This window comes from Schistocerca serialis, chromosome 1 (genome assembly GCF_023864345.2).
Source record: "Schistocerca serialis cubense isolate TAMUIC-IGC-003099 chromosome 1, iqSchSeri2.2, whole genome shotgun sequence".
Lineage (NCBI taxonomy): Eukaryota > Metazoa > Arthropoda > Insecta > Orthoptera > Acrididae > Schistocerca > Schistocerca serialis.
In genome coordinates this window covers 827,184,107-827,196,588 of record NC_064638.1, presented here as the reverse complement: position 1 = coordinate 827,196,588, position 12,482 = coordinate 827,184,107, and the positions used below count along the sequence as shown (strand labels likewise).

Sequence of the window (12,482 nt, the reverse complement as noted above, 5' to 3'; positions counted from 1 at the left end):
ATAAGATATCAATGAAAAGTGGGACAAACTTTATACAACATTAACCCATTGTCTTCATCGAGTATGCCCAGTGGCCGAAATACTAAAGAAAACTGGCAGTTCCAGGAATCTTAAATTTCCCTCAACATGACAAAATTAAAGGAAGATATGAAGGACTTATATATTCTTTTCAGACACACCAAACTGCAGTACTTCCAATCTAAATACAAAGCCTGTAGAAAAACCTATACAATATTAAAAGCACAGATGTATGCTGAACAGATGAGGCAATCTAGTAATGTTATGAAAACGGTGTGGAGTATAGAAAATAAGGAAAGAGGAGGGAGCGACAATGCAGTGTGCAATAACATAATAATAAGTGACAATGAAAAATTGCTGAGTGACCCAAAGGAAGTATGTGAGAGATAGACCAGTTTAGTAAGATGAGTAGGGAGGATGTGATCGACCCACCACAGGTGCTAAATCCCAGTAATGGCAGTAATTCATTCTTCCTGATATGTGTTACAGAGTTGGAAATTTCCAACTTAAAAGCAAATACATTCAGTGGCTGGGATAACATCTCAGTGAAATTTCTGAAAGAATGCAGTAATGAATTAATAAAGCCACTACAACATTTAATAAACAGCTCTTTCAGTCAGAGGTCATTTCCTGACCTGCTAAAAGTCACTGAAATAAGATCGGTGCATAAAAGGGGAAAACTACAGATATACAAAACCATATGCCTATTTCATTGACATCACTACTTAGTAAGTTGTTGGAAAGGTTACTTCTTGAAACTTCCTGGCAGATTAAAACTGTGTGCCCGACCAAGACTCGAACTCGGGACCTCTGCCTTTCGTGGGCAAGTGCGCTACCAACTGAGCTACCGAAGCACGACTCACGCCCGGTCCTCACTGCTTTACTTCTGCCAGTATCTCGTCTCCTACCTTCCAAACTTTACAGAAGCTCTTCTGCGAACCTTGCACACTCCGCTGCAGAGTGAATATCTCATTCTGGAAACATCCCCCAGGCTGTGGTTAAGCCATGTCTCTGCAGTATCCTTTCTTTCAGGAGTGCTAGTTCTGCAAGGTTCGCAGAAGAGCTTCTGTAAAGTTTGGAAGGTAGGAGACGAGATACTGGCAGAAGTAAAGCTATGAGGACCGGGCGTGAGTCGTGCTTCAGTAGCTCAGTCGGCAGAGCACTTGCCCGCGAAAGGCAAAGGCCCCGAGTTCGAGTCTCGGATGGGCACACAGTTTTAATCTGCCAGGAAGTTTCATATCAGCACACACTCTGCTGCAGAGTGAAAATCTCATTCTGAGGTTACTTCTTGATCAACTAGAATCACTTTTCTGTAAGTACAATGTATTAAAAAACTGTCAGCATGGTTTCAGCAAGGGCCAGTCTACAATAACAGCTGTAGCTACATTTTTGCAAGTTGTATTGAATAAACTTGATGAATGAAACAAAGTTATTGGCACCTTTATAGACCTATCCAAGGCTTTTGACTCTGTAAATAATTCTGTTATTCTACATAAATCAGAAACTTACGCAGTCAGAAGAGTAGCATTAGATCTGCTAAGATCATACCTTGCTGACAGGAGACAATGTGTAAAGTTGTATTATACAACTGGGAGACATACACAAACAGTAAAATGATCTTATAGAATTATTAACTGTGGAATTGCTCAGGGAAGCATTATCAGACCTTTTTTGTTTATTGTGTACACCAATGATATAATAATTCCACGAAATTCAAACATAGCAAATTATGCTGATGCTGCCTCCTTCATAAGTTGGGGCTCTACAAAACAGTTATCAGTGCAAAATAATGCAGAGAACATTAGCCTAATCACAGAAAATCACACTAAAAACAAATTGGCACAAAATAAGGACAAGACAATTCTGGAGGAGTTTCTGCTTAATTATAAATCAAGGCAAGTGGATACAGAACCAGAGCTATCAGTTGAAACAATTGATAAACATAAATTGTAAAAGAAAATATTAAGCATAGTGTAATCAATAGTGAAATCTATAATTATAATACAACAAGAAGAGAGTGTTACCACATAAAATTTAGAATAAAAGAGCAACAGATGATAGTCCATTTTCTGCTGGAAGACACTTTTATAACAGATTGCCAAATAATATAAAATTGTTAAAAGGAAACATATTTAAGACAAAATTAAAGCAACTGTTAATTGTTAATGCTTGTACTCCATCAAAGATTTCTAATGTTATTGTGTAGAATTTATCTTTACTTCTAAACATTTTTAATGTTCTCGTGTTTGTAAATGGACTATGTCCACAACTATTAAGTTATTATGGCCAAATAAAGCATTTATTTATTTATTATTATTTATTTATACATTTATGATTTAACACATTGATCACTATTAGTGATAACATGAACCAATAGTGACTAGTTCCATACTCTAACCTGATGACAAGGTTCCTTTCTGACCTGGACTATAGTAACTAAATAAAATGTGTGTACCTACTGTGACTAAAAGTATAGAACAATGAGACCATATGTTGTGGATCTTACAATGGGAAATGTCACAAAGGACTTCGAATATCACACCATCTTCGGACTGAGCCCATCCACTACAGCAGCAAAAGAAAATATGTGGCGGGTTTACAAGCAAATGCTTCACAGCACCTAAACAATTCATCAAGATTTGTGTTGGACAGAATTTTGTGAATTATATAGACAATGAACTTTTGTTGTGATTAAAGTACTTTTAATTGTGCTACAGAATAACTCAAACTGTAAAGGATGATTCTGTAGGAGAGAACATCATAAAAACCAAAAATACTCAAATTAGATTAGCTGCAGAATTTGATTCAAATGGGATAATAGGGAGGGTATGAGACAGGTAAAATGAGAGATATGACCTTTGTCATTTAAGTTTTTACGAATGTCCACTAGATGGGTGGGATTACTGAGATGCAACATTACTAATATTTTAAAATTTGTCACTTGTTATTCTTAAAACAATGACATATAATAACTTGGCCAAGAAATTTGTTTATGAGAAGCATTTAAAGAGATAGTATTGTGAAAAAATGACACTTCAAAGCATGAATTTTATGATTTTTGTGAAAGTTAAATCAACAATAACCCCTCAAAATGCTTCGTACAGTTTTTGTTAATCAATTGCCTTGAGATAAGACTATTTGAAATCGGTTTACAGGATTTAATCATGGTCATGGGATGAATTTCATGACAGTCAACCAAAACTAGTTGTTCCAAACATCAACATTGTGTTCTACATGACTGAAAAGGATTGGCATGTGATTTGCAGTCAGACAGAGGCAGCCTTCGGCACATTGAAGACTGCAGAACATTTGATATCTGTGTAAACTTTTTTCTGTAAGAAAAAAATTGTTTCTAATCGGCTCCATATAATTTATCCAAAGCTCTAAATCAGGCTCATGTCAATTGGTGTAAGGAAATGTTCAAAAAATTTGACAAAAAAATTCACAACTGTTAACAGAAGATGAAACTTGGATACATTCAAATGGGCAGCAGTATAATCAACTCTTTGGGAGTTCCAAGATGAACCAACATAAAAAAAAGTGGTTTGTTCATGAAGCACATCCAACAAAATGATCACTTATATCTGTAGTTTCACTACAAAGCTGTCAAACAGCACATCAGATTAATCTCTATTTGTCCATATTAACCCAATTTGTCATGAAAGCTCTTCTTTACATGTAGATTTTACAAGATGTTTATTTAGAGAAACATTAAAATGATATGTAACAAAAACATGTTTTTCTCTCATTATTTTTCTAAAACTTAAAAATCGGAGAAAAATATAAGAAAAGAAAAGAAAATACAAAGTAATAAGGGGGCTGAAACACACAAAAAATAAGACATTACTACTACAATGTAGTTGGAGAAAAGTACATGCTTTGGAATGAGTCTTCACTAATGAATGCTGTGGAATGAGTCTCCATTCATGAAATGAGTATTCATTTACGGAATTCTTAAGAATTGGGTAATAGTATGTACATGGCTGGATTAGTTGAACAATGGATCAAGTCAGTGTGTGTTACCAGAATGGACTGTTTACCTTCCTCTATTTATCCTAAGATAAACTTTGAGATTTGAGTGCTTGAGTGAATTCATGCGAGATGTGCACTGTTTCTCAAATGACAAATCCCTCACGAGGTATTTCTCACCATTGTTACAGCTGTAGTGTGTAGTATTAAGACAGTGAGAGAAATATTTTGAATCTTGGGTGCCTACAGGAGTAAGAGAGAGATGGTCACAGAGCCTAATCGATCATGGCACCACCAGACAAGAATGTAATGTAATTTAGATGAATGACAAAATATCTTTAGGGCTAGAGGAAACAAAATGTATTTCATCTTCAACAGAAATTAATTAAATCATAGTCATAGTTCAGAAGGTAGAATAACTAAGCTTGCTGTATATAAAATATAGCATAAAAGGAATTGTAACTACCACTTATGGGACAAAAACATGGTCTTCATTGATGTACAGATTAACATGGAAAAAATAAGTAATTCCTCTCCCTTTCTACATTGGTAAGGCCGGTTGTGCAAAAGATGGAGAGAGGGGACTGAGAAGGATATTTAGAAGAACGATAAAAGAAAGGAGACCGCGACAACTCAACTCATGCATGGATCATTTTAAGATATCACAATCATTTCTTTCTACAATATGTGATACTGATAGATAATGACAGCCAATGATAAATGAATTGCAGGTGCAGGTGCACAATCCCAACAAGGACAAGAGGCTTCTGTGGAGTAGCAATGTCAATGAAATTTATAAGTGCAGAATTAAATGAATGACGACAAGAGACTGGACTTCTTGGAACTAATCAAAAAGCTGGAGAAAGCAACTGCCAAAACAGGCACTTGTATATGCTAACACATATTCAACATCATTCCAACCACAATAATTCATTAGATGCATTTGTTCATATTTTACAGTTTCACAACAAATTAGTCTAAATGAGGGTTTAATTTGTCATATGTTAAAGTCATGGATGCACAGAAAACATTTTCCACAAAGACAATCTTTGCATTTGTTTTCTATGCATTCTGCCCTTAAGGGCCAAATTCTAGAGCCATAGTTAAAATGGTAATGTTCATTGAAGTGGTTAATGATGGTATATGATTTGAAATAAGATGTGTATAAATAACACATTTCCAGTGATAAGCAATTATATCTATGCTATTGCATTCATAAATAAATTAGTTACGATCATTTTCTGCAAACAGTTGGAAACCCAACTACTGAGACAATCACAGTCAAAAAGTGCTCAAAAAAGCTTTAGGACAAACTCATGACCTGCCCAGTCCTCCCTGCCTCAATTACAACTTCTTTCTTGATACTCTTTTTAGAAGATGAAATTGCTATCTACAGCTATCTGATAATGGAGTTACAGTAAACGTGAATTCTCTGTGCAGTCAGCAGAGCATGCTGTGTCTTCAGTGATGAGGAGGACATAATAACTTCTATACACAGTACACTGTTTAGTTTCCCAACATGCCTCAAAAGGTCATTTCAAGCTTAGATCATGTGTGCATAATTAATCATCAAATTCATCATGGGAAGTTGCTCACCAAATTGGTGAACACTGCAATGACATAGTTCGAACCAATACAGTGAGACACAAAATTTTGAGGATTTGCCTCTTGTTCACTAGCAGTCAACAACACCAGCTGAAGACTGTATGCTATAAAGTGTGGCTTGTATATATTGTGAGGAAAATGCAACAGAACAGCATGCTGCCTTTTTGGAGGCAAAGGCGGCTCAGAGAGTTGCAACTGTCTCCGCATGATCAATTTGAGCTTTAGGCATCCGTATGAACAACAGCAGAAACAATCCAACACCAGGTTGTGAAAAGCAGGTGTGCTTGGTAATGCCTGGAATGGAATCTGGATCATTAACTGGAAGCTGCCTTCACCCACAGGTGCAAGATCTGTCAGATTCCTAATGATCAATGCAGATTAATGTGGTGGTGGCAAGAACGAATGCATGTCTCAGGGCACGCAGTCCTACTAGTTTGGCAGAGAGGTGGATCAATCATGTTTTGGGCTGGTATCATGTACAGGTGTTACATGCCTCTTGTCACTATAAAAGGTAATATTAGGGCTGAGCAATATCAGGATAAGATCCTCCGACCTAATGTCCAGCCCTACAATAAACATTCTAGGAACAAGTTCATCTTTCAAGACAGTAATGTATGAGCACACTATTCCCATCATGTAATTACTTTTGTCCAGTACCAGCAGAAATCAACTGAATAGAATGCTGATATTAACTCAAATGAGCATGATTGGGGCCAACTGAAACCTGCAGCGAATCCTTGTAGGATAGGAACTGTCTTCATACATTGGACGACCTAGGTAGGGCTGCTGTTGCAGAGTGAGACGAGCTCGAGCAGCAATGTCTTGGTTGCCTTGTGGACAGCATGCCACATATAATTCAAGTGTGTTAGAATAGACAAAGTGGAGTAGCATGGTGGTCAATGTTATCAACCAACAGACTTCGATTTTACAGATGTGCAAAGGTGTACACTTCCAAACAGAATGCCTTTATTCTGGATATTTTTGTTTCTACTTCACAAGAATTTTTTCAGTTTCATAAGAGTTGTTCTTTCATTTTTGTTCCCCCTGAATCAAAGCTAATGCATGTCCAAAGATATGCAGGTGGTGCAAAAATTTTTAAATAATTTAGTTTAGAGAATTTATCAGAACTGCTTTACACATGTCCCCCTCTTTCTTCATAACCAAAATCTCAGCATAAAATTTTTTTATCAACAAAATCACAGACACATTTCCACATTCATATTTAATTCAAAGTAACCTAGTCAATTCCATGGTATCCATCATTCTCACTCCCACAGCAGTGAGCAGTATCAGGGTAGGATCCTCCAACTTACTGTCCAGCCCTTACGTCTGTCATAACAATAGATCTTAAACCAATGTTCTGTGGGTATGAAACCTTATTTTAGATCTTCCTGATTCTTCTACAACTACCTTTGTATCTCCTGTAGGCATTCCACTTAATTCTTTTCTTAATCCCTATGGAGAAAAATTCTGTGGAGAGCTGGTATGAAGACTTTGAATGGATGGTATGTATGAGGGGAAATGGACGACAAGAGAAGCTAAAATTGGTATACATTATTTGACAAAATGTATGCAGACACTCTTGTGTAATTCATAATTCACCACTAGATGTCACAAAACGTGGACCCACCAGCATAAAAGTAGATGGGGCACATTGTGTTGCCAGTAGGAAAACAGTAACACAAGAATGGATCATTCGCAAGAGCTCGGTGACTTTGAACATGGCCTAGGCACTGGATGTAACCCGAATAACAAATCCAGCAGGGACATTTCAAGCCTTCTAAAGCTGTTCAAATCAAGTGTTGGTGATGTGACTGTGAAGAGGGTATGCGAAGGAATAACCACAGCTAAACCAAGAACTGGTAGACCTCATGTACCAACAGACAAGTATCATCGAGCATTGTTGGGGGTGGTTGTAAAAAATCACATGGAATCAGTGGAAAAAAATCACTCATGATTTTTCAAATGTTACCTGCAGTCTAACTAGCACAATGACTGCATGTAGGGAACTAAAAGGAATGGGGCAGAATAATCAAGCAGCTCCTCATAAGCCACACATTTCTGTAGTCAGTGGCAACCAAAGCTTATGGTGATGTAAGAACAACAACACTGGATAGCATATGACTGGGAATGAGTAATGAATCATGCTGTATTCTGTGACAATCAGATGTAAGGGTTTGGATTTGACAAACACCTATAGAACATTCTCTATCACCATGTGTAGAGTCAATGTGATGTACGGAGGTGGTGTTACAGTATGGGCGTATTTTGCAAGGTTAGGTTGGGGTCCCTCTATTTCACTTAAGAAAATGATAAATGTGGAAAGATATGAAAACATTTTACTGTATTGTGTACTTTGTACAGCAGAGGAACAGTTCAGGGGCAATGAGTGGTTTTATTAGCGTGACAATGCATCATCATAAAGCAGCATCTACAAGGCAAAGGTCTGTGGACAGTAAAACTGCTGAAATCAACTTGCCTGCCCTGTGTTCTGACCTGATCCCAATGGGACACCTTTAGGAAGAGTTACAATATCGACTTCACTCAAGAATCTAACACCTAATGTTACTAAGTTCCCTGGTCTTTGGTGAAGCAGGAGCTGCCATTCCTCCACAGACAATAAGACATCATCGAAAGTGTCCCCAGCAGATTTATAACCATCATAAAGGCAGGTATGATTGGTTGGTTGATTTGGGGGAAGGGACCCAACAGCGAGATCATCAGTCGGATCAGATTATGGAAGGATGGGGAAGGAACTTGGCTGCGCCCTTTCAAAGGAACCATCCAACCATCCTGGCATTTGCCTGAAGTGATTTCGGGAAATCAAAACCTAAATCAGGATGGCCAGAAGTGGATTTGAACTATCACCCTCCCGAATTAACGTCCATGTGCTGACCATTGCTTCAGCTTGCTTGGTTCACAGAGGACAGAACCACCCTATACTAATGTCCACTAGAAGGTACCCACATACTTTTGATCTGTACTTTGGCTACATGCATGAGGCACACAAAACACATCTTTGCTTTCAAATAAAAGATCATCATCAATCAGTCAAATATATTTTAGCTGTCTGCAAAATGTAAAGAAAAGCAGCCAGTGTTATTACACCACTTATTAAACATCATGTTTCACACGATACACATTCATTATACCCTGTATCAATAATATAAAATTTCTGATTCATTTTTAAAGCTATAGAAATCAGAGTCTCTGCACTATTAATGGAAAGTATGCTTAACATACAGCTTTTGAAGCAGAATGAATGTGGAATTTATGTTTGCTGTTTGTAGTTTTCTGGGTAATTTTCATAAAAAACTTTCTTTCAGAAAGTTTATCCTACTTGAAGTAGACTACGCCTCTTTACCAAAACAACTAATGGCATTAATGCAACAAATATGAACAAAATATTGTTAAATCCCAGCTTTATGAACACAGAGGTTCCTCCATCTGTATGTGAAAGGAAAGATGGGAGAGCAGTGTAGATGTGGAATAAAGCACAAAGTAAACTGACATGTATTAAGTTGTTGAAATAGGGCCTTCAAAAAGTAACAATGTTAAGAAAATGAAAGTTGCCACTTACCAAATAGCACAGATGCTGAGTCGCAGATAGGCACAACAAAAGACTGTCACAAATAAATAAAGCTTTTGGCCATTATGGCCTTCATCAACAACTGACACACACACACACACACACACACACACACACACACACACACACGCGCGCGCGCGCGCGCACAAACGCAACTCATACACATGACTGCAGCCTCAGGCAACTGAAATCACACTTCGAGCAGCAGCACCAGTGCATGATGGGAGTGGTGACTAGGTGGGGGTATGGAGGGGACTGTGGCAGGGAGGGGGAGGGATAGTAAGGCACGGGTGGCGGACAATGAAGTGCTCCAGATTAAACAGAGGTTGGTGGGGAAGGGGAGGGGATGGATAGCGGAAAAGGAGAGAAGTAAACAGACTGAGTGTGATGGTGTAATGATGGCTGTGTAGTGCTGGAATGGGAACAGGGAAGGGGCTGGATGGGTGAGGACAGTGACTAATGAAGGTTGAGGCCAGGAGGGTTATGGAAACGTAGGACATATTGCAGGCAAAGTTCCCACCTGCGCAATTCAGGAAAGCTGGTGTTGGTGGGACAGATCCACATGGCACAGGCTGTGAGGCAGTCATTGAAATGAAGGATGTCACATTTGGCAGTGTGTTCAGCAACAGGGTGACCACTTGTTTCTTGGCCACAGTTTTTCGATTGCCGTTCATGTGGAGAGACAGCTTGTTGCTTGTCATGCATACATAGAAAGCAGCACAGTGGTTGCAGCTTAGGTTGTAGATCACGAGACAGGTTTCACATGCAGCCCTGTTTTTGGTAGTTGGTGACCAGACTGGAGTAGGTGGGGGTTGGAGGATGTATAGCTACTACAGGGGTATGAGCGAAGATAGCTCCTCAAACTGGTGGCACTAATGTGCATTTTGTGCAACTGTTTCAGCGTGATGATCGGCCTCATCTTAACGTGTCTGTTAGGCACGTTAACATGGGGCTGGGGAAGGCGCTGATAGCAGAGGGCATGGGTCACATCTCAGTGATGCCAGTTGGATCGATCAGTACCGCAATAGGTGTGGGAAGGGGAGGCTGGCAAAGCCTATTGGTGACAGTGTAGGGGGTGGTTGTGGGATAACTCATGGAAAAATTCCTGTAGTAGTTGGTGTTAGAGCTGCACTTTCTTAGATTGAAGTCAGCTGATACGTATATCTGCTTAAAGGAAGTCCCTCTAAGGGCTCACCTTCAGAGGATATAACGTTTCCAAGTAGAGAAGGAATTAGCATATTTCATCAAAATATAAGAGGTATTAGAGATAAAGTTTGTGAATTGCTTATAGATGTTGACTGAAATTATTCGTATATCAGAGCACCACTTAAATAATTTGACAATTCAGGGGCTTCCTTTACCAGGACGCAAATTAGCTGGCTGTGTTTCAAGGAGTTCCTTGTGGGGTGGGGCAGTGGTTATGTACGTAAAAAACAGTATTCCATTTTAGTCCATAGACGTATCACAGCACTGCACTGAACAGATATCTGAATGTTGTGCAGGAGCAGTTGAATTTAGTGAAACTAAACTTCTAATTGTTGCTGTTTATAGGCCCCCTAACTCTGATTTCAGAGCATTTCTGCTCAAGCTAGAGAGTTTTCTTGATTCCATTTGTAGGAATTACCAGAAATTAGTTATATGTGGTGACTTCAATATAAATTTTGTATATGATGGTGCAAGAAAAAGGATGGTGGTAGATCTCATAAATTCATATCATCTGATGCAACCTGTCCCCCCCCCCCCCCCCCCTCCCGACTAGGGTGCAGGGGAACAGTAGCAAAGCCACAGACAATATTTTTATTCATTCTTCATTACTAGATGGGCATTCTGTTAGTAAAAGAGTGAATTGCCATAATGCAGAAATTTTAACACTAAATGGCTTTAGTACTCATTTACTTACAAACTACAAACATCACATATCCCATCAAAGGCAGGGCTACCTGTGAAAACAGTCATGTGATCTACAAGCTAAGCTGCAACCACTGTGCTGCATTTTGAGTGGGCATGACAATCAACAAGCTATCTCTCCGTATGAATGGCCACAAACAAATTGTGGCCACGAAATAAGTGGACCATCCTGATGCTGAACGCACTGCCAAACATGACATCCTTCATTTCAATGACTGCTTCACAGCCTGTGCCATGTGGATCCTTCCCTCCAACACCAGCTTTTCTGAATTGCACAAATGGGAATTCTCCCTACAATACATCCTACATTCCCGTAACCATCCTGGTCTCAACCTTCGTTAGTCACTGTCCTCAGTCATCCAGCATCTTCCCTGTTCCCATTCCAGCACTATACAGCCATCATTCCATCACACTCAGTCTTTTTACTTCTCTCCTTTTCTATTACTCCCCCCCCCCCCCCCCACCCATCCTCTACCCTCTGTCTAACCTGCAGGCAGCACTTTACTTTCTGCCACCCCCACCATACTATCCCTCTCCCTCCCCACCCCTGCATCCTCCTTACCCTCACCAAGTCACCACACACATCACGCACTGGTGCTGCTGCTCGCAGTGTGGTTTTAGTTGCCCAACACTGCAGTCGTGTGTGAGAGTTGCGTTTGAGTGTGTTGTGTGTGTGCGCCTATGTCTATTGTTGACGATGGCCTTAATGGCTGAAAGCTTTATTTATTTGTGACAGCCTTTTTTGTTGTACCTATCTGTGACTCAGCATATGGTGAGTCGCAACTTTCCTTTTCATAATGTTGTTCCATTCCATTCAGGATTTTCCATTGTTTGACTTCAGAAAAAAAGTTACACATGTTGTCTCCCACTAAGACCACTGTGCAACAGAGAGGTACATTGTACAAGAGAGTATATGTTCCAGGTTTCCTGCATACAGAGTTCTGCTGTGGTAAAAATAAGAGATGCACCAAATTGTGTGACGACTGAAATGGCACAGCAACTGGAAATTAACTCCAAAGCTGAAGTACACTGGACAATATAATTCTTGTGGGCGAAACATCTAAATTTTGCACAGATTCCCCATGAAATTCTGGCAGTATACAGACCACATGCAATGTCATGTCCAGCTGCAGTGAAACTGTGGCAATGATCTGACCAAGGCCATACAGTCATGGGTGACATTGAAGTCCTGTCATATTAACAGATTACAGTTTTAGTTCTGAATATTGTAAATAAAAAAAATTGCTGGGAAGAAGTAAAAAAAAGTGTATTTCCAAAGATAAAAGAGAGTGGGAGAGAAAAACAGGATATAAAAGGAAAATAAAATGTGAGAAAGAGGAATAAGCTATAAAGGAAAACCAGAAATGTTACTGGTAATATAGAATAGATAAAA

The 12,482-nt window shown here is 39.2% G+C and overlaps 1 protein-coding gene across 1 annotated transcript in view; it reads right to left on the bottom strand.

Moving 5' to 3' along the window:
- The window catches only part of LOC126484602 (WD repeat-containing protein 11-like), a 208,359-nt gene that overhangs the window by 4,363 nt on the left and 191,514 nt on the right, over window positions 1-12,482 (bottom strand). The window lies entirely within an intron of this gene.